This window comes from Leucoraja erinacea, chromosome 27 (assembly GCF_028641065.1).
Source record: "Leucoraja erinacea ecotype New England chromosome 27, Leri_hhj_1, whole genome shotgun sequence".
Taxonomy (NCBI): domain Eukaryota; kingdom Metazoa; phylum Chordata; class Chondrichthyes; order Rajiformes; family Rajidae; genus Leucoraja; species Leucoraja erinaceus.
In genome coordinates, this window is record NC_073403.1 from 21,740,932 (window position 1) to 21,763,408 (window position 22,477).

Here is a 22,477-nt window from a genome sequence, read left to right on the forward strand (position 1 = left end):
AAACCCAGGCAACATTCTAGTAAATCTCCTCTGTACTCTCTCTATTTTGTTGACATCCTTACTATAATTAGGCGACCAAAATTGTACACCATACTCCAGAATTGGCCTCACCAATGCCTTGTACAATTTTAACATTACATCCCAACTTCTATACTCAATGCTCTGATTTATAAAGGCCAGCACACCAAAAGCTTTCTTTACCACCCTATCTACATGAGATTCCACTTTCAGGGAACTGTGCACAGTTATTCCCAGATTCCTCTGTTCAACTGCATTCTTCAATTCCCTACCATTTACCATGTGTGTCCTATTTTGATTTGTCCTGCCAAGATGTAGCACCTCACACTTATCAGCATTAAACTCCATCTGCCATCTTTCAGCCCACTCTTCCAACTGGCATAAATCTCTCTGTAGACTTTGAAAATCTACTTCATTATCCACAACCCCACCTATCTTAGTATCATCTGCATACTTACTAATGCAATTTACCACACCATCATCCAGATCATTGATGTACATGACAAACAACAGTGGACCCAACACAGATCCCTGTGGCACCCCACTAGTCACTGGCCTCCAACCTGACAAACAACCATCCACCATTACTCTCTAGCATCTCCCATTCAGCCACTGTTGAATTCATCTTGCTACTCCACCATTAATACCCAACAATTGAACCTTCTTAACCAACCTTCCATGAGGAACCTTGTCAAAGGCCTTACTGAAGTCCATATATACAACATCCACTGCTTTACCCTCATCAATTTCCCGAGCAACCTCTTCAAAAAATTCAAGAAGATTAGTCAAACATGACCTTCCAGGCACAAATCCATGTTGACTATTTCTAATCAGACCCTGTTTATCCAGATGCTTATATATATTATCTCTAAGTATCCTTTCCATTAATTTGCCCACCACTGACGTCAAACTAACAGGTCTATAATTGCTAGGTTTACTCTTAGACCCCTTTTTAAACAATGGAACAACATGCGCTGTACGCCAATCCTCCGGCACTATTCCCATTTCTAATGACATTTGAAATATTTCTATCATAGCCCCTGCTATTTCTACACTAACTTCCCTCAATGTCCTAGGGAATATCCTGCCCGGACCTGGAGACTTATCCACTTTTATATTTCTCAAAAGTGTCAGTACTTCCTCTTCTTTGAATCTCATAGTTTCCATAGCTACTCTACTAGTTTCCCTTACCTCACATAATTCAATATCCTTCTCCTTGGTGAATACCGAAGAAAAGAAATTGTTCAATATCTCCCCCATCTCTTTTGGCTCTGCAGATAGCTGTCAACTCTGACTCTCTAATGGACCAATTTTATCCCTCGTTATCCTTTTGCTATTATTATAGCTGTAGAAACCCTTTGGATTTGCTTTCACCTTACTTGCCAAAGCAACCTCATATCTTCTTTTAGCTTTTCTAATTTCCTTCTTAAGATTCTTTTTACATTCTTTATACCCCTCAAGCACCTCATTTACTCCATGCTGCCTATAATTATTGTAGATCTCTTTCTTTTTCCGAACCGTGTCCAATTTCCCTTGAAAACCATGGCTCTTTCCAATTTTTACTATTTCCTTTCAACCGAACAGGGACATAAAGATTCTGTACTCTTAAAATTTCACCTTTAAATGTCCTCCATTTTTCTTCCACACCTTTCCCATAAAACAAACTGGCCCAATTTACTCCTTTTAAATCCTTTCGCATCTCCTCAAAGTTAGCCTTTCTCCAATCAAAAATCTCAACCCTAGGTCCAGTTCTGACCCTCTCCATAATTATATTGAAACTAATGGTATTGTGATCATTGGTCCCGAACTGTTCCCCAACGCATACCTCTGCCACCTGACCCATCTCATTTCCTAACAGGAGGTCCAGCACCGCCCCTGTGGTGAATCTCTGGAACTCTCTGCCACAGAGGGTAGTTGAGGCCAGTTCATTGGCTATATTTAAGAGGGAGTTAGATGTGGCCCTTGTTGCTAAGGGGATCAGAGGGTATGGAGAGAAGGCAGGTATGGGATACTGAGTTGGATGATCAGCCATGATCATATTGAATGGCGGTGCAGGCTCGAAGGGCCGAATGGCCGACTCTTGCACCTAATTTCTATGTTTCTATGTTTCTATGTTTCTCTAGTAGGTACTTCTATGTATTGCTGCAAAAAACTATCCTGCACACATTTTACAAACTCCAACCCATCCAGCCCATTTACAGAATGTGTTTTCCAGTCTATGTGTGGAAAATTGAAATCTCCCACAATCACTATCTTGTGCTTACTACTAATATCTGCAATCTCCTTACATATTTGCTCTTCCAATTCTCGATCCCCATTTGGCGGTCTATAATACACCCCTATAACTGTTGCTACCCCTTTCCCATTTCTCAGTTCCACCCAAATAGCCTCCCTAGACGAGCCCTCTAATCTATCCTGCCAAAGCACTGCTGTAATATCTTCCCTGTTAACAATGCAACACCTCCACCTCTTGCCCCTCCAATTCTATCACACCTGAAGCAACGAAATCCTGGAATATTTAGTTTCCAATCACAGCCCTCCTGCAACCATGTTTCACTGATCGCCACAACATCATACTTCCAGGTGCTAATCCACGCTCTAAGTTCATCCATCTTTCTTACAATGCTCCTAGCATTAAAATATACACATTTAAGAAACCCACCCTCTCTTATTCTCTGTTTATTGTCTTTTTCTTCTCTCTCCCCTACATTTTGGGTCAGAGTGCTTCCCTTCTCTGCCACCTGCCTCACACACTGACTGCTAGCTTTCCCAATTTGAGTCCCTCCCCCCAACCGTACTAGTTTAAAGTCTCCCCAGTAGCCTTTGCAAATCTCCCCACCAGGATATTGGTCCCCCTCGAGTTCAAGTGCAACCCGTCCTTTCTGTACAGGTCGCACCTTCCCCAAAAGAGGTCCCAATGATCCAGAAACTTGGATCCATACACACTGTACCAGTCCCTCATCCACTCATTTATCCTCCACCTCGCTGCATTCCTACTCTCACTATCACGTGGCACAGGCAGTAATCCTGAGATTGTTACCTTTGCAGTCCTTCTCCTTAACTCTCTACCTAACTCCCTAAATTCATCTTTCAGGACCTCTTCTCTTTTTTTACCTATGTCGTTGGTACCTATATGTACCACAACCTCAGGCTCCTCTCCCTCCCATTTCAGGATATATCATGCAGAGGATGGTTTCAACATCACAACTGAACCAGCATCTTTTTATCACAACTGAACCAGCAAGAATTTCATTGTCCTATCAGGGCCACATGACAATAAACTCTCTTGAATCTCTTGAATCTTGAATCTTGAATCTTGAAACTTCATTATGGTGGCAGATTAAATTAAACGAAAATGAAAAATGAAGCTCAGGTGGGAATAAAACATGGCATGTTTTAAGTCTGTAAAGATCCTAAAAGACTTTTACGGTCATTGAGGTATTACAACTCCCAACTTGCATGCACCAAACTGCAATGAGTTAATGCTCTCATATTGGTGATGGTTCTTGAGAGGCAAATATTGGCCTGAGCTTTATGGGAATAAGTAAGATTTTCCATCCATCCAAGGCATCTTAGGGGCCTTTGTTTATCAAAATATTTGAAACCCTCCTTCAGTACTCCTTCAAACATAAGATTATTAAAGGTTTGGACACACTAGAGGCAGGAAACATGTTCCCGGTGTTGGGGGAGTCTAGAACCAGGGGCCACAGTTTAGGAATAAGGGGTAGGCCATTTAGATGAGATGAGGAAACACTTTTTCAGTCAGAGAATTGTGATTCTGTGGAATTCTCTGCCTCAGAGGGCAGTGGAGGCTGGTTCTCTGGATACTTTCAAGAGGGAGCTAGATAGGACTCTTGAAGATAGCCGATTCAGGAAATATGGGGAGAAGGCAGGAATGGGGTACTGATTGTGGATGATCAGCCATGATCACGTTGAATGGCGGTGCTGGCCCGAAGGGCCAAATGGCCTACTCCTGCACCTATTGTCTATTGTCTATTGAAGTGAAATTTCAACCAATTTATTTACAGGGGTTTCTGGAGTGAAACGGGTGAGTCATGTCATGTGTGCTGCCGCAGAGTCAACACTGGTTCCTGGTTGCATTCTATATACGTACATATTCTTTTGACATTTTTGTACAGCTGCAAGATTTCATTTACACACAAACACATACAAACAAACCTCTCTTCTACCAGCGTTTTATTGTGTAGAGTTGGCAGTTTTGATATCAGGATGCATCCAGAGTGATAAGTGGAGAGAAGGTGTAGGTAGAATGAAAGGGTAGGTAATGGGCATATGTGTGAGTGAATTGCAGGGATAAAGATAAATAAGGAGAAGGGAATGAGACTAAGAGGATTACTCCAACATGAACATGTTCCTGATGGTCCAAATGTGTCTGTGTCATTATAAGAGTTTTGGGGAAAAAACATAGTTAGCAGAAGTGCAAGGGAGAGACGGGTACTTTCTGAACACTTTACCAAGGAATCATAATTTGCAGATCAGTGGGAGGAAAATATTGTATTGAAAAGTTCATAATTTCGCTTTTCTAATTTTCTGGATCCTGTATCTACTCAGCACTATTTTGAAAACAAAATAATTTAGTTCTGCAAACAAGATCTGCGGAGGATAAATTAAAGGATAACATTAAAAAAATAGTCATATTAATCTATATTATATAACCAAAATTATTCAGCTATTCCATCAATGGATAAATGCAAATAAAAACATTTTTCACAAACTATAAGATTGCAGAGAAGATTTGCGAGGATTTTTCCAAGACTCAAGGAGCCTGAGCTTTCGGGAGAGGTGGAGTAGGCTAGGACTCTATTTCTTGGAATGTGGGAAGGTGAGGAGTGATCTTATGGTGGTGTACAAAATCATGAGAGGAATAGATTGGGTAGATACACAGAATCGAGAACCAGAGGACATAGGTTTAAGGTGAAGGGGGGATGATTTAATAGGAACCTGAGGGATAACATTTTCACGCAAAGGATGGTGGGTGTATGGAACGAGCTGCTGGAGGAGGTAGTTGAGGCAGGTATTATTGCAATGTTTAAGAAACATTTAGACAGGTACATGGATAGGATAGGTTTAGGATATGGGCCAAACGCAGGCAGGTGGGACTAGTGTAGATGGGACATGTTGGTTGGTGTGGGCAAGTTGGGCTGAAGGGCTTGTTTCCATGCTCTATGACTATGATTATGACTTCGTGACATTTGACGAGATGACTTTGAAATGCAGAGAGAATAAAAACAAGGAAATACATTAATAGAGATGTGTAAAATGACCCCAGACCCAAATCTGAGAGACCCAATAAAAGCAAATGAAGTTGTTAGCAAATGTGAACAATTACCAATGTTTTTTTTCTTTCAATTTCATTCCCATGACTTCAGGATGGCCATTGGTCATGCCTTCAAATCTATACCATTCAATTCAATCGTAATAATATAAATATTGCATTAATTAATAATAAAAAACTTAGCTAACTGAAGCGAATTGAACTATAAGCATGAAGAAGAAAGAATCACCCAACTTTAATTATTAACACGCATTAAAATTTAAATAAGTTGCACAGTGTGGGAATAGCCAGGCATAAAACAATTGAAGCAGCTGCAAGGATTAGTTAAAAGACACTCAAAACACAGACTAAGTACTATTTAGCTACCCAGCAAGAGACTTGAAAGATGAACAAAGCAATTAAACAATAAGTGCACAAAAACTAACAGCTCTTGGCTTGCCTGCTGCTAATTCAGAATCATTTGAGGGGAGAACTTCAATGAGGCAACCTGCAGAAATCAGCTTGAAGTTGGGTGGTTCAAGACTGGATTCTAAGATATGGTTGGAGTCAAAAGAAAGGGAAATAACTGTGGGGTATTCACTATTATTAATTCAATGAACATCAGAGAGGAAATGAAAAGTCCTCGAGATCACTAAAAAGAGATATTGTGCAAATCTAAATCAGCAGTGGGGGAGCATAATATGTTATGTTGCATCCAAATCATATCTATCACAGCCCATGGACATCCCCAAGCACTTTATCACTAATGAAGTACTTTTGAAGCAACAGCCACTGTTGTAATAGTTTTAACAAGTGACAGTCAATTTACACATAGCTCCTACTAAAAGCAGTCTCTTGATTGCCAGATATTCTGTTTTCATGGTTTGCTCTTTAGTCTGTGAATGATCCCTTGTTCCTTTCATTGTGATTTCTTTTCTGTTGCCTCGAATCTCCCCGTTTCTAATTTATTCAGTGGATCCACGAGAATGGACATGTTCGAGGCAAACAACCAGAGTTATTAAGAAAAGGATAACTTAGATTTACAAGGCATGTTTTAAGTCTATAAAGATCCCAAAACACTTTTACAGCCAGTGGAGTATTACAGCTGCCAACTTCCTTGCACCCAAGTCCAACAAACTGCAATGAGTTAATGCTCTTATAATACATTTTGGTGATGTCCTTGAGAGGCAAATGTTGGCCAGAGCTTTTGGGGAATTAGCAACATTTTCCATCCATCCAAGTGGCCTCTGGGCCCCTCGTTTACCAACATATTTGCAAGTCTTCATGAGGTACAACCATCCCTTGGTACTGAACTGAAGTTTCAGCCAAATGTATGTACACGGATTTCAGGAGAGGAGCGTGATTCCATGGCTTAGTGACCCAGAGGCGAGATTGCTGCCTTAGAGCCAACACTGGCTCCATTCCTGGTAGCTTTTTATATTTACAAAATACATATTTAATGCACAAATATATATGTGCAACCTTTTTAGATATTTGTATAGTTATGTCATTTACATACAAACATGTACACACAAACCCCTCTCCCACCAAGCTTTTATACTGAACAGCTGCCAATAAACAACCAGAAAATAACATAATATGCTTATGTTATAGCATGCTTATAATGCTTATAGCATTATATATATTATAATTCATATATATATAATAATGCTCGTACCATTCCGACCTCGAAACAATATTAGGATCCATTGCAAAGATTCAATTAACATTTTTGGAATGCTATAATACTTTTCATTACAGTCACTTTTCGCAAACAATTTCTTGGACACTTGAGATTCAAGATTCAAGATTCAATTTAATTGTCACGTACCAATTAAGGTCCAGTGAAATTTGAGTTACCATACAGTCATACTAAGTTAAAAAGCAAAAATACACACAGCACATAAAATAAAGTAGAACATAAACATCCACCACAGTGGAATCAACAATCCTCACTGTGATGGAAGGCAATAAAGTTCAGTCTTCCTCCTTTGTTCACCCATGGTCGGGGCCTTTGAACGGGGCCGTTGCCGATGGTCCGCTGTTCAAGCTCTCTCATCGGGACGATGTGAACTCCGGTGTTGGGATGGATTGGAACACTGCAAAATATGGAGCTCCCGAGTCAGCCGCTACTTACCAGGGACCGTTGCTTCATAGTGTTAAAGTCCACAGGCCCCGCGGTCAGAGCTCCAACACTGGCGATCCTCGGCAAAAGATCCCAGGCTTCACAATGCGGCTTGAAGCTCCGAGCCGGTGTCCAGGAAAGGTCGCACCACTCCATGTTGTAGGCCGCAGGGGGAGACGGAGATGTGACACGGAGCAAAGCGCATCCCCGATCCCCCACTCCCCGCACACCCCACATAAATCATACCAAGAGACATTAAAACAAACATTCAAGAAATATTTAAAATTATAAAAACAGAGAAGGGACAACGCAGACTGCTGGCGAGGCGGCCATTATGGGTGCCACCTGGAAGAAAGCAAGAAACAAATTTAAGAGTTAAAATCAAAATTATATTTTTTAAAGACAGGTCACTATTTTGTGTGAACAGAGTAGATAGCCTAACATTGTATAATAATGTTGTTTTCAAATGCAATAGATTATTTTGTTCTTACTGTATTTTTTTCCTGCTTCTTCTATCATACTTTCCATGCTGCAGTTTATGTCTGCACAGCCCAATAGAAGTTTTCAATAGACGCTGGCATGTTCTCCCTTCCCCCAATGTCCATCATGTCCTTGACCCATTCCATCATCGATTCAAACCCTGTGTCAATCATTTCCTCACTCTTCACTCCTCCTACCACAAATCAGTTTCCTCAACAACATCCCACCCTATGGACAATTATCGGGTAGAATTAAAACAACTTTATGTGCATTTGGCCTTGCAAGATCTAATCCACAGCAGGTGAGCATTGGATAATGGAACATTTGAACATTTGAAGGCTTCATACAAAGTCAGCTTGAGAGCCCTAACATCACCTCTCCAGCGGCTGCTTCCTGACATTAAAGAATACTGCGGCTGAAATGTTAGTTTAGTTTAGTTTCGTTTATTTTGGAGATACTGCGCAGAATCAGGCCATTCAGCCCATCGACTCAGCACCAACTAGCGATCCCTGTCCACTATCATTATCCTCCACACTGGGGACAATTTAGATTTTTTTACTAAAGCCAATTAACCTACTAACCTGTACATCTTTGGGGTGTGGGGGAAACCGAAGCTCCCAAAAATAACCCGTGCGCTCAGAGGGAGGAACGTACACACATAGAAAAATAGAAAATAGGTGCAGGAGTAGGCCATTCGGCCCTTCGAGCCAGCACTGCCATCAATATGATCATGGCTGATCATGTAAAATCAGTACCCCGTTCCTGCTTTCTCCCCATATCTCTTGGTTCCTTTAGCCCTTGAAAACATCAATTGAATTGGCCTCCACTGCCTGCTGTGACAGAGAATTGCACAGATTTACAACTCTCTGGGTGAAGAAGTTTTTCCTCATCTCAGTCCTAAATGGCCTACCCCTTATTCTTGAACTGTGACCCCTGGTTCTGGACTCCCACAACATCGGGAACATTTTTCCTGCATCTAGCCTGTCCAATCCTTTAATAATTTTATATGGTTCTATAAGATCCCCTCTCATCCAAACTCCGTACTGACAGCACCCGTAGTCAATCATCGCAGTTTAGAGGAAAAAAATACTATAAACAGTTAAAGACATAAGCATTTCAGGAAGACTCCTTTATTTAGCACATTTAATATTCCCAAAATAAGAGCATTTATTTAGGGTTCCATCATCACATTAATATATAAAAATCCAGACTCTTTTATGGCTATGACTGCCTGAGTTATTAAACCTACCACGTTTGCCCAACTGAAACATAATGTGGTCAGTGTAAAGGCATATTGAAATAATTTTGAAACATTTGGTAGGACTGCAGCCAAGTTAGAGACAAGGTTGACAAAATGATGAACTGCATGATGCAAATAAGTTGGTCTTTTCTTGTTTGTGTTGCACTTACAAACTATGTGCCTTGGCAATTTGTTCTTCATTTCCCCTGCACTTGAATAAACTATTCCAATATTAAAGAGATTGTAAAGGATGACATTTAAAATATTTTGCAACAACATTAATTGCTATGTAAAAGTTTAAGTGCATCATATGTGGAAATGCTATAAAAATACGAGAAATACTCCTCTCTAATTAATTATTTTGCTGAAAATAAAACCCTGTATTTTCCAATGCAATATTTTCTTTCTGACAGTGTCCGATTTTTGAGAACACACTTATTTGGTGAGATAATACGCTGTGTTCCCTACACCATATCTGGGTCATCATATTCAACACCAATTCATCCAATGTGCTCCCCTGCTACGGGTATAAAGTGAACCACATTTGTTCAATAAATCTGACAGTTTGGTTCAGCCAAAGCCACAACCAGCATATAAATGTTCAAGTCAAATGTTTTCCTCAACAAAATTCTCATCTGGCAAAGGAAATAAAAATGTTAGATTCAAGAGAAAACTGTTGAAAGTATGTGCAACAGATGAGAAATGAGTGACATTTGTACCAGAGGGTTAGTCCTATTACAGGGTAGTGACAATTCCAACGCAATTTCATTCCCAAAGGACATTCGATCAGATTAAATATTGAGAATTATACATGGAGAGATGAAGAAATAGCTTTTGATTGTTATTTTTTATTTTTTATTCTAATCAGCTAACATGTAAATAAGCTCAACAGTAGATATGTAACGATTAAAGTAGATATGTAGCCATTAAAGTAGATACCTATACAACTAAAAGTCTCATGTTGACCACTTCCTGTCTGCGCTGTATATTAATTTTAGAAAAAATATGCTACCCTGTATTGCTGTAATCTTTGGCCATCTTACTCACAGTCCTTCGCCGCTGAGCCAGCCCCGAGGATTTTTCCCACAGATGAAAAATAAAACAGTTATGAGTGTCTAAAAAACCTTGAGATCAGCTGATTAGTTCTCTCGCCTGTCAATCACCGCGATGAAGGTAATGCCCCTTCCGGTGAGGGGGAGGGAGGGGGGGGGAGGACTATAAAACCCCAGATGCCTGGATGTGAGTGGACGAGGGAGAGGCCACGACTGTCATTCTAAGCTGTGAATCAACTGAACTGTGAGTCTGCAATGTACTTGCAATAAATGATCTATTAGCCCTAATGACAATGCCATGAGTTGTTTGGCCTGCTGCCCTGCCTATGCTTGAAATAGCAATGCTTAATTGGAAATGAAATGACAATGTCATGAGTTGTTTGGCCTGCTGCCCTGCCTGTGCTTGAAACTGCAATGCTTTATTAGGTCCGACTGTGATTGGAAGGAATAAACGCTTTATTAGGTCCGACTGTGTTTGGAAGGAAAAAATTATTTATTAGATCCGACTGCGTTTGGAAGGAATAAATGCTTTATTGGGTCCGACTATGTTCGGAAGGAATAAATGCCTTATTACGTCTGATTGTGTTTGGAAGGAATAAATGCTTTATTAGGTCCGACTGTGTTTAGTCCAAAAGTCCCGCTCATTTCGTGATTTCCGCTTAGGGGACAGGTCACGCTGATTATGTCATTTCCTGTAAGTGCAGAGGTTGCGCTGATTGCGGAAGTGCCGCTGACTGCGGAAGCCCCACAGTGGAGAGGCCGCGCTCAGCCGTGTGAGTAGATTCAAGAAAGTTTACTGTCATATATATGGTGTGTGAGTCAGTGTGTGTGTGAGTGTGAGTGCGTGTGTGTGTGTGGGGTGCATGTGTATGCGAGTGTGTGAGTGTGTATGTATGTATGTGTGTGAGTGTATGTGTGTGTGAGTGTGTGTGTGGGTGTGAGAGTGTGTGAGTGTGTGTTTGTGTGTTTGTGTGTGCGCGTGTGTGAGTGTGGGTGTGTGTGAGTGTGAGTGTGAGTGTGAGTGTGAGTCTGTGTGTGTGGATATTGGAATTGGCGGAGAGGTGGAATATTGCATTGGGGAACCAGCCCTCCCATGTGAAGCTGGGACCAAATGGCTCCCACTTAGTCTAGTGTAGCCATTAAAGTAGATATGTAGTCATTAAAGTTGCCTGTCATTTTCATGATACAATGACTGGACAGTGTGCACATCATGTCCAGCATTGTGGCTGACTGCTCTTTTTCCTTACCTTGTTTATTTCTAGTCAGTGGTTAATCTATTTTCCTTCATACTATAAATATCATTTAGTCACACAATTGGCTTTCATAAATGAATTCCGACCAGAAAATAGATATTTTTATCTATGGCTTTACAAACATTCTGAAGTTCTAGCCTGGCTGACTCCAAAATGAAACTGCCTAGAGCGAGCAAAAGCAAAGAAAGACCATATTTAAAGGGTTACTCTCTTGCAAAAGCAGCATTCTTTCCAACCTGTAATTATTATCTTCTTATGTGTGGCATTGTGCCAGATGGCAAATGCACAAGTGAAGATTGGAGTTCGTAGTCTTTCAGTGTCCATAACACTTTAATGCAATGAAGATGAACAACTTACTGAACCAAAAATATTGCAGGAGTGTGCAATTGAGGTGTGCTTACTGAAAATTGCTCGATTCCTCTTGTTATTCAGTCATTCAATCTATCAGAAGATGATCTTACCTAATTCTAAAAGGACACTGGAAGAGACAGAACCCATAGCATTGAATTACTTATGCGGCTGTGTATATTTTAAATCTAGCATAGATATAGAAGAATAAATACACTGTAAGCTTATTTATTACAACAAAGAGTGTTGGTAAAAATTGTTACAGAGAAGAAAACTTTTATAGATGCTATTAGGAGGTTTTTTATTAACTTTAGAATGTTCTGTTTGCTGGTTCATTGGAGTCAACACCAGTAAATTATACATCTATTAAGTGCATAATAATTAGGTAGAAAACTTGTTAAGAAAATAATTTGCTCCTTTCAGTAATGGCGAACAGTAAAATGGACTTTGAAACCAATTTTACCTCTGTCGGCGTGAGGGGATTTTGTGAGAAGTTGGATGGAGTGAAGCAAATTTGTCCTTAAAAAACATAATCATTTCACCTGGACAGAAATATTATTTGAGAGCAGAATTTCTAATCTGGTAAAACTCCCAGCTCTAATTATTTCAACATTTATTTGTCCCCCTTCACTGTTAACCAATAGAACAATGAGATGTAATGTTTTTAAAAGTTAATTTCAAATGTGGCTTTTGTTACTGGCAATTATTTATAATGAATTCTTAACTAATTCAGAATCTGGTGAATGTCAGATCCAAGCATATATGTGAGTAATGGGAAACTAATACAGCAGTGGAATCTGAACGGTTATTTCATGTGAAGCATCCCTGCTGGATGTTAGTGAGGCAGAAATGAAATTGTTTGTCCAGGCACACAAAGTGGTGGGGGATGGGATTGGAATATTTTATTGTCACATGTGATAAGGCACAGTGACATTCTTTGCTTGCATACACATGGTATGCAAATAGCCACCACCTACGACACTGACAAAGTTACAAAGTACCCTGCCGGCTCCTGCTTTGTTCTCCCCCGCTCCTCCATGTCGGCCCCCCCATGTCAGGTCCTCCATTGTTCTTCCTCCCCCCCTAACGGCGGTTCTACCATGCCCTCATCGACTGCCGACCGCGGATCGACCAGCAAGGCTTCACCGCCACCAAGGCCCACCACGACTGCCGAGGCCTCCTACTGCTGCCGAGGCCCCACCACTGCTACCGAGGCCCCATCGCTGCTACCGAGGCCCCACTACTGCTACCGAGGCCCCACCGCTGCTACCGAGGAGGCCCCACCGCTGCTACCGAGGCCCCACTACTACTGCTACTGCTACGAGGCCCCACCGCTGCTACCGAGGCCCCCACCGCTGCTACCGAGGCCCCACTACTGCTACCAAGGCCCCCACCACTGCTACCGAGGCCCCACCGCTACTACCGAGGCCCCACCGCCGCCGAGGCCTCACTCGATTGCCACTCAAGACTGAATTGGGGCCTGGAGCCCTGATGATAAAGGGGAATTGTCTTGATTCTCAGGAGCATGCCGCAGTGGGATTTAGGAGAATGTTTTTATGAATAATCCCAGGGATGATTGGGTTAACATATTAGGAGTGTTTAATGGCTCTATGCCTATACTCACTGGGGAAAGATATTGGGGGGGGGGGGGGGGGGATCTCATTGAAACCTCGCGAATAATAAAAGGTCTAGATAGAGTGTATGTTGGAAGGATGAGTCTGAAGAAGGGTCTCGGCCCAAAACGTTACCCATTCATTCTCTCCAGAGATGCTGCCTGTCCCACTGAGTTACTCCAACTTTTTGGGTTTATCTTCGGATATTTCTAGTATTGGGAGTGTCCAGAACCAGAGGGCACAGCCTCAGAATAAAAGGACATAGCTTTAGATGGAAATGTGGAACAATTTAATTTAGCTTAGTTTAGAGATACAGCGTAGAAACATGCCTTTCGGTCCACTGAGTCCACGCTAACCAGCATCCTCGCACATTAACACTTTCCTACGCACACAAGGAACAATTTAGAATTATACCAAACCAATTAATCTACAAATCTACATGTCTTTAAAGAGTGGGAGGATACCTGAGATCCCGGAGAAAACCCACGCATGTCATAGGTGTGATGTTTGGTGGACTGGGAGGACACATTGTTCCTCCCGTGCAGCAGGTGGCGCTGCACAGGACAAACCGAGATGTCTTGTATATAGTTTATCCTGTCGGCTGACAGTATGCGAGCAGCCATTGTGACTAGTCTTGTTGCCAGTTTTGAGTAAAGCTTTAAAGACTTCTGTTGTGCCTTGATGACTCTCAAGTTTCACGCAGACCTAGGAAACAAACACGAAAATAGGGAGAATGTACAAACTCTGTACAGACAAGCACTCATGGTCAGGATCAAACCCGGGTCTTTAACTAGAGGGTGGTGAATCTGTGGAATTAATTGCCACAGATGGCTGTGGAAGCCAAAATATTGGGTATTTTAAAGTAGAGATTGATAGGTTGTTGTTTATTAAGAGTGTCAAAGATTACGGGCAGAAGACAGGAGAGTGGGCAAGGGAAGATTAGATCAACCATGATCTATGCATCCTTCCATGATGAATGAATGAATAAGTTTATTGGCCAAGTATGTACACATACAAGGAATTTGCCTTGGTGTTCCACTCTCAAGTAACAGCACGACATACAGTAAAGCATTAATAATAAAATATAAAACATTAAAACATTACTCAGTGGAGTAGACTTGATGGGCTGAATGGCCTAATTCTGCTTTCATATCTTAAGGACATGGGCTGTCCTGGCCTAGGTAATGGGTGGAAGCAGGTGTGTTGGATGGTAATAGTCTGGAGTTATCAGGACTTTGACGGTGCCAATGATCAGATAAAAAAGTCTGCGGTGCTGTTTGGACAATGGGACCTCTGGAGGCTAAGGGGAACTGGAAAGACATCAGGACATTGATGAGATCAGAGAAGCTTACTGAGTTGGGGCGTGAGCAGATTAAATAGAAGATTGAGGGTTCTGCCTCACAGATGTGGGAGTGAGATCATGGTTCAGGATTGGGACAACTGCACTTTATAGATTTAAGGCCCCAAAGGATGAAAAGAAGAGATTTATAGCTGTACCAGTCTAGTGTTGTATTCTCAAAATATGGGAGTGAGCAGCAATGGTTCTTACAGATATATGAGTCAAACTTCAATGCAATGTAAAAGAAGTGTTATATGTAGGATGATGTCATCCTGTGCGTGACTGAGGTAACTGTTGTGGCACAGGCGTGACTCCTGCCTTGCAGCACTGGATTGAATGTCACTTTTAATGGGGAATGATCCCTGAAATGGTCGTCATGTTTCACTGTAGGAAGAATCTAAAGCAGCATTACGCAATGAAATTTCTGGGAACGTGATGGGTGAATTCCAGTTAACATAATTTATTTACCAAATTACAGGAAAATTTATTATATCATGTATCTGTACACTGTGAATAGCTTGATTGTAATCTTTCCACTGGCTGGTTAACACACAGCAAAAGCTTTTCCCTGTACCTCGGTACACGTGACAATAAACTAAATTGAACTGAACCTAGTTAAATGTAATCATCACTAAAGTAGAAACATAAAAACATAGAAAATAGGTGCAGGAGTAGGTCACTCGGCCCTTCGTGGCAGCACCGCCATTCAATACGATCAAGGCTGATCATCCAAAATCAGTAGCAATGTTACAAAATTTTGAGATTTTAAAAAGCAAGTCTGCAATTTATCCCATCAGATAAAGCATAAAAATAAGTTTAATTTGACACCTAATTCACTTTCATATCTCAAGTATTTAAAAAGTTATGGCCATTTTCATACTCGGAAATTAGCATCTTGTTCCCTATTGATTTTCTATGGACATAACAAAAAAGCTATGATCGTGGACAGTCAAAAGCCCATACAAATATAAAACAATCTTACTTGGATGACCTGAAATTAAAGCATATAATTAGTTAGTTACCCAATTGTAGCTAATTTCAAACTTCAATTACTAGATCTAAACATTTATCCATTTCTTAATAAATGATTAACATTTTTAAATAGCCTAAATAATTCACAATAAAACATGATTTTTAAATCTCATTTACATTAATTTATAGGCCAAATGGAAGGAATTTAGTGTTCAATTGCTGTAAATTAAAGTCAATTAAAATCAGCTTTCTAGTGAGATCCTGTGAACGCGCTGGTTTAGAACATTCACATTGCAGTGGATTTGTGCCCCAAATGCCCAGAAAAATACTGCGGGATATAATGGGCCCAAAATTAGCTACTGGCAACATTAAACTTTGTATAAAGGGATCTATAAAGAAACCCTTTTTAATGTAAAAATAAACAGCCTACCTTCTGTTGTCCCCTGTATGAGATCCGGCCAGTTGCCGGCGGTCGGGGGTTTAGAGGTTAATATTTAAACTACTATGACAACTAGATAAAGCCCTTAAAAGTAATAATAGCTAAAGCGACGGGATCTTCCAGCGATTTTTCGTTAATAATTAACTAGGCTGAACATCCTCGATTTGAACAGCCTAGGGGAAATCGCATTTTAAAACCGCCCCCCTCTAAACGGCGCCAAAATCGCGCACACGGGCTGGGACAGATTTTCAGTGATGCTTCAGGTAGGCTTTGCAACATACCTAAAATCAGTACCCCGTTCTGGCTTTTTCTCCATATCCCTTGATTCCCTTAACCCAAAGAGCAAAATCTAACTCTACCTTAAAAACATCCAGTGAATTGGACTGTGGCAGAGAATTGTACAGATTCACAACCCTCTGAGTGAAAATGGCGTACCTGTTATTCTTAAACTGTGGCCCCTGGTTTTGGACTCCCCCAACATCGGGAATATTTTTCCTGCATCTACCCTGTCTAATCCTCTGAGAAAGTCTTCCTCAATTACATTTCTCAACAGAGTATCATATGCAGGTTGGATGCTGCTTCAGCTGAATCTAATTTGTAAAGGTTTGTACACACACGACTAAGACTGTAAAACACACTTTACTCAGGTGACGAAGCATAAATTTCTATTGCATTACAATTTTCAGAGTATGTGTCAACAGTTGCAGTGAACCACTCCTGATTCACCTGTCTTAAAAATGCAGACTAATGCAGATCAAATCAAATTTACAATGATAAACGTTGATGTGCTCATGGGCATCACATAGTGCTACAGGTTAATAAATTTAGATTTTGAATTGTGATCACTATTATTCTATGTGCAGCCACATGGTCAACGTAGACACTGATGTGCCCCAGTGATGGATGAGAAATGGATATTGTGAACACACCTCGATCTCTACTTTTACATAGAACATGGAACAGTGCACAACAGTGACGCAGTGGAAGAGCTGCTGCCTCATAGCGCCAGAGACCCGGGTTCAATCCTGACTTTCGTGTTTTCTCTGGTCCACAGATGTTGTTTGTAATGAAAAACGTACTGTTGACATCAAAAGACTGCATTTGCATTACATTAGAATAGGTTCCAACACAGAAATGGATAGCAGAATTATATTATTCAAAAGTTCCTTCTACAGTTTCCAGCTGTCACACAGCCAGTAGTGTTATTCTCTTGCAGTCAATATGCATATGCTCTTCATATAATTGCCTTCATTATTTAGTTAGCCATGGTGGGAAACAATTTGTTATACATATCAATTTTCATGTACAAATAACATTTCCACGAGGCATGCCATTGGTAATGGTTTATTTGGCCATGTGTTTTGCAGTTATTGGTGAACTGATTCTGCTGGGTATTAGTCAAATGTCCTTCACCTCTTGTGCATGGATTGTCCATTCATTTGATGGTGCAAGCACCTAGGTCAATATACTGCCAAGACCATTGTGTTACACGATTCGTGTTGGCATTGGAGCTAAAGGTCTGCTTTAGGTTAGGCATTGAGGAATGGACCAGAATCATTTTACTCAACAGATTACCTTCAGTTCAGTTCAGTTCAGTTTATTGTCACATGTACCGAGGTACAGTGAAATGCTTTTGTTGCGTGCTAACCAGTCACCGGAAAGACAATGCATGATTACAATTGAGCCATTTACAGTGTATACATACAGTACATGATAATGGAATAATGTTTAGCGCAAATGAGGTAGATAGTAGTTCAGGACTGCTCCCTAGTTGTGGTAGGACAATTCAGTTGACTGATAACAGCTGGGAAGTTGTGAAGCGTACTCATACTGTAAGGCATTCTAATCTCCAAGTGTTCAATGGTTGAAATGTTGCTTCAAGATCCAATAGTTTTCTCATTGACGATTTATCCATCTAATACAAATTGTTCTTTATGTGCCTGTGAGTTACCCAATAGGGACATGAACCGCAACTTTAGGCTATAGTCTGAACTCATTTAATAATCCGTCTCATAACCTATCATTATGGAAAAATGCTGCAACAAGGGTATACTAACAGATCAACAGAGACATGAATTGATCCTAGGAGGTATGTATTGGCATGTTGGATCTTTGTTTCATGGAATGAAAATTGTTGTGGTTGCTATAAGCTGTGGCATTGACTGTAGAAATCCTAGTCACAATATTATGCAATGAATAACATTGAATGCCTTGAGAAAGGCACAATAGTCTTCAACTGTTTCTATTTCCACTGCAGTTGCCATGCAACTCAGAAGGTTTAAGCATATTTATCTACTGCTATGGGGTCATGACTTTCACATAAAATCGCAAAGCTGTGTTATCATATTTCCTTATGGCACAGAAGGAAATCATTTGGCCCATTGACTCCTAGCTGAGTCTTGAAGCATTTGATTCACCTTGCAACCTATAGTATTCCCTCTCACATACCCATCACCTCTCCCCTGATTTACCTGTAACCCGGTTAAACTCGGATGCTTTATTAATAATCACAGTATCATTGTAGGGATGATCCACTAGTAAACAGATCTGTAGCAGGTATGATCTGAGGAATCAGTGTGAATGATTGGGTATGGAGTTCTATGGGTCACCTCTATTGACATCACATGTTTCATGCCATCAACAATAAATGAAGCTCAAGGAAGTAACTTTGTTGTGTGTTTTAAAGAAACTTTGTTTCTCCTGCCATGTGAATTAGATTTAATGTAGTGGAATCATAGTCGAACATAGTACAGGTGCACAACCTTTTATCCGAAAGCCTTGGGACCAGACACTTGTCGGATTTCGGACATTTTTGGATTTCCGAATGGAAGATTTTTAGCGTAGATTAGGAAGGTAGCGCGGGCGGCTTGAAAAGCCTCGAGCGGCTGCCTCCTCCCCGGAGACCGGGGATTCATTGTAAATCATTGCATAAATGTTAGTCAGTTAGTTTGGAGGGATTTTATGTGGTTGGGGGGGTGGGGGGGTAAAGGGGGAAAATTTGATTCTTAGTCCCCTACCTGGTCGACGACTCCCAACATCGCGGAGCTGGGGGCTCTGTCCGGCCGCGGGCGGCGCCGGTTGGAGCTCCGACCCCGGCAACTCTACCCCTGGCTGTGAGGCGCTCCAAATCCAGCGCCGTCCGCGGTTGGACGCCCGCAGCCCCAGCTCCGCGAATGTTGTGTGTCGGCGGCCACAGCGCTCCGGAGCTTACCGCACGGCGACCCGGTAAGGCATTGCCCGCTCCCCGCTGGTATCCTAGCGCTGCGACGCCGCCGACTCCCAACATTCGCGGAGCTGGGGCTGTGGGCGTCCGGCCGCGGGCGGCGGTGGATTTGGAGCGCCTCGCAGCCAGTGGTAGAGTTGCCGGGTTCGGAGCTACAACCGGCGCCGCCAGCGGCCGGACGCCCGCAGCCCCAGCGCTGCGGAGCTTACTGCACGGCTACCCGGTAAGGCATTGACCGCTCCCCGCCTCTCCGACCAGGTAGGGGACTAAGAATTAAAGTTTACCCCTTCACCCCCCCTTCACATAAAAGCCCTCCAAACTAACTGACTAACATTTAAGCAATGATTTACAGATGTTTAAGTGTCTCCCCGGTCTCCGGGGAGGAGGCAGCCATTACAGTGGTACAGACCTGGGTTGACCGTGGGTCGTTTCGGGTCAAGTTTGGCGCCAAACGCGAGCTTTGGTGTGCAGACGACATCCTGGAAAAAATGGCCGGTTTTCGGAGTTTTTCGGTTTCCGGAACTCCGGATAAAAGGTTGTGCACCTGTATAGCACCCTGGTCATTCCCTCTTCTCCCCCATAACATCAGGCAAAAGGTATAAAAGTGTGAAAACGCACACCTCCAGTTTCAGGGACAGACTCTTCCCATCTGTTATCAGGCAATTGAATTATCCTACCACAACCGGAGAGCAGCGCTGAACTACTATCTACCTTTTTGGTGACCCTCGGACTATCGTTGATCAGACGTTGCTGGCTTTACCTTGCACTAACCATAATTCCCTCTTCATGTAAATGGCTCGATTGAAATCATGTATTGTTTTTCTGCTGACTGGATAGCACGCAACAACAGCTCTTCACTGTACCTTAGTACACGTGACAATAAACTACACTCAACTGAACTGACCCATGGATGTAGAGTATTTCATCAAGGCTCGTTAAATTAGATTACTTCCACCTCAAGTTTGGCTGCTCTATCTATAATATCTCCAGAATCCCTATTCTGATGTCAGATGTAAGAGATGGAAAGTAATCATCTCAGCTTACAAAAGGTAATGTTTAAAGATTCCGTTATGTGATTATGTCTGATCGCTAAACTGATCATTGTTGTGCTTTTGGAAAAATAAATTCTCATGTAACTTTACCCAACCTTCATTCAATACTCACATAAAGGCAGATATACTATAAATCAACCTGATGAAGATAATAATTATCTCCAGGGCAAAACTGGAAAGCATGTTTACTTTATCAATATCAATATCTGTTTAATCATGTCTGTCGTAATTGCTCACAAATTTGTGCAAAAGAAAAATTTGAAAACATAAAAAATATAAAATGAAAACAAAGCACAGCAGAAGTAGTTTTCCTATTTTAATGTTGTTGATAAAATTTGTAATTAAGCTAATTTGACAATGTCCCGATAGTTTCGACCAGTGAATCAACTTAGACATTATAACAACCCTCCTCCATTCTGTCCTGTCCCTGACTACCTTTGTGTATCCTGCCATTTGGAGGCCCAGTCAACCCTTGATATTGGTTACCCAGTTCTTCATGGGTCTAATTCCATTCTAATTTTCCTTCACAGCACTTCATATAATATGTTGGCAAGGTGGCCTGACTTTCTATGGCACTTGCATGTCACTGTAGCTCACTTCACCACACATAGTTTTTAAGTCCCAATTTCCAGAATGATTTGGGACATGACAAACCCATTGTCGCGTTATTCTGCAATCTTCCAAACTATTTCAAATACTTCCATTTCCAGTTTATTTAGCACCCGTGCCGACCAACAATAAAGCATTGTTGAGTTTACCACAATTTTCAGTCGATGTAACTTTATCATCTGCGAAATACGAAATACTTGTGTTTCTCCAGATTTTCAGGAGCTTCATGGCAGTGGTTAGCCTGTTCTTGATTTGTTCAGGCTTCAGTAATAGTGGTTCCCAAATGCATAGAACACGTTTTTCATTGGTAACCCTCAAACTGACATGACTGTTTGTGATCCTGGAAGTACCATCACTTCCTTTTTCTCAATACTTATTTCTAATCACTTTTTTTTTAAATCCACAATATTTTTTATTTTATTGTCTTACTGAATTAGATGTGTAATTTATGTTTAATTTATGTTTTTGCATGCTGTCTCAGTCTGTGTGCATGTGATGTTGCTGCAAGCAAGGTTTTCATTGTGCCTGTACCACACCATACGTGCATATGACTACAGAGTTGACTTGACTTGACTGGAAGTTCTTGAAGCTCTTTATGAGTTCCTATTATCAGATTGGCACATGTTCATATAATTCATCATATCTCATCACCATCCAAAGGACGTTTAAAATGTGAGCTCTGCCAACAACACTTCGAGGTTCAGTTCTTCTGAAGTAAAATGAAGTGAATTTCAGAGGAGAATAAAATGTCCAAGTGCTGTTTTATAGTGAATTGGCTGGCAGGACATTTCTAGGCACTGTTACCTGTTAGCACCAATTGAATTTTCTATTGGTTATACCTTAATCTTATACCACTCCCATCCATGTCCTGCAATTTTTTTTTTCATTTATGTATTATTCTAATTATATTTTGAATCCTTTTATACCATCTTTCAGGACAAGGCAGAATCCAATCTCACTTTGTTTAAGAAAAGCTTCCTCATGCAGTCTCAGATATTTTGGCATTTATATCTGTGCATTTTGTTTCCTGAATCCGTATTTCTCAGTATCTCTCTGAATGACTAAAAAAAGAGTCCCAGCCTGAAACATTGTCTGTTCATTCTGTCCATAGATACTGCCAGCCCTGCTGAGCTTTTCCGACAATTTGTTTTTGCTACAGATTCCAAGTGCTTGCTTGTGACTCCATTTCCCTTCTACTTTATCAAAATAATTAAAACTCCTCTTAACTTTACTTGTTCAAAGGCCAACAACTCCAACTTATCTGGTCTTTCCACGTAACATTCAATTTCAGTAAATCTGTGCCCTTTTGATGCCTTGACATTTTTCTGAAACTGTTGTTGCCAAAATTAACAAAATACCGCAGCTACGGTTTACCGAGTGGTTTGTAAAGGTTTAACATAAATTCCATATTATTGTGTTAATTTCTTTGTCAATAAAAC